Below are 1,692 nucleotides of genomic sequence, written 5' to 3'. Positions count from 1 at the left end.
CTAACTAGCATGATGAAAATAGGGCAAATTTCCTGGGTATTACCAGGTACTTCAGCTAGTGTACGATATGTGGGTGTGCTCTCAATAATTAATGAAACGTGCCAACATGAAGCGCTGTGATTTTCACGTGACCGGTATACCTGCGTAAAAATACGACTGCGCATGCGCAATAAACTTCTTCTTCTTCTTCTTCTTCTTCTTACGTTGAAACGTGACTGCGTGTGTTTGTTCCTTCCGTGAGGTAATGTCGTGGTTTTGAGGCGAGCACCGGGAACAATGCCAGAATCGCTGTACAATGTAGCTCTATCAACGATAACAATACAATATTATTGCAAATTAACAACATTATAAGAAACTAGTGCGGGCCCGTGGGTGCGTGCCAGTACGTAATTGTGACGTCATATCAAACGAAGAAGAAGAGTTGTGACGTGGAAAAAAAAAAAGAAGAATTGTGACTCAATCGTGATGTCATAGCACCGTGTCCTGTCATTGGTTGGCAAATAAATGGCCGTAACTTGGGAACCGCTTGGCCGATTAATATCAAACCTTGAAAACGCACATCCACAGAGCCCCAGCAATATTCCTGGCACGTTTCAATTAGATCGGACCAGTGGTTGTCGAGAAACAGCGGTCACAGACACACACACACACACTCACAAACACATTGCTGGAATTATAGATAACGTTTGTCAGATAGTTACGCACAAATTATTTATCTATAATTCCAGCAATGTGTGTGTGTGTGTGTGTGTGTGTGTGTATGTGTGTGTGTGTGTGTGTGTGTGTGTGTGTGTGTGTGTGTGTGTGTGTGTGTGTGTGTGTGTGTGTGTGTCCGCTGTTTCTCGACAACCGCCGGTCCGATCTAATTGAAACGTGCCAGGAATATTGCTGGGGCCCTGTGGATGTGCCTTTTCAAGGTTTGATATTAATCGGCCAAGCGGTTCCCAAGTTACGGCCATTTATTTGCCAACCAATGAGAGGACACTGTGCTCTGACTTCACGATTGACGTCACAATTCTTCTTTTTTTTTGCACGTACGGGCCCGGACTAGTATTATAAATATCATTTGAAAAGAAGAAGTCGAAGAAGAAGAAGAAGAAGAGAAGAAGAATTTGATTTGGCGTTTTCACGATCTCTTGATTTTTACTTTATCGATCTGTTCTGGTGGGGTTTTTTTTTTAATCAGCCTTGGGAGTTACAAACACACTCGATAAAGGAGAATAAAAGCTACTTTGTAAAGGATGATGAATGTACTCCGAAAAAAAAAGACTTTTGAAAGAATAATTTGGACGCATTTACCTCAGAAGTCCAGAGACAGATACAATCACAAATTTCCCGCCAAAAAGGGTTGGCTCGCTTTTTTTATTGTATTAAAAAACACAAATAAAAAAAAACTGCCGCCCGAACAGGGACTTGAACCCTGGACCCTCAGATTAAAAGTCTGATGCTCTACCGACTGAGCTATCCGGGCTCTTGTTGACTTGCTTCTTGTTACTCATTAAAAGATGCACACATTTATTTACTTCACGGACCAATTTTGTTATATTGGTTTTTTTTATCCGAAAATTATTCATTTCACGACGAAAATTCAGTCCTTTTACTTCCCTTTCTAATGGCGTTGAAGTGCAATCGTTTTCCGGTTTCGTAATCGAAAACTTCTGCTCTCGCAGCCGCAGTTACTTCGACGTGTTG

General features: G+C 41.5%; 1 non-coding gene across 1 annotated transcript; it reads right to left on the bottom strand.

The window, feature by feature from the left end:
• Positions 1 to 1,398: 1,398 nt before the first annotated feature.
• TRNAK-UUU (transfer RNA lysine (anticodon UUU)) lies at positions 1,399 to 1,471 on the bottom strand. The gene has a single exon. It is a non-coding gene; the product is annotated as a tRNA-Lys (tRNA).
• Between the last annotated feature and the right edge of the window lie 221 nt (positions 1,472 to 1,692).

Source organism: Eptatretus burgeri, chromosome 18 (genome assembly GCF_056783735.1).
Source record: "Eptatretus burgeri isolate ZD-2024b chromosome 18, Ebu_testis_v1, whole genome shotgun sequence".
NCBI lineage: Eukaryota > Metazoa > Chordata > Myxini > Myxiniformes > Myxinidae > Eptatretus > Eptatretus burgeri.
The sequence above is the reverse complement of the archived record's forward strand: the minus strand, read 5'-3'. Positions and strand labels throughout refer to the sequence as shown.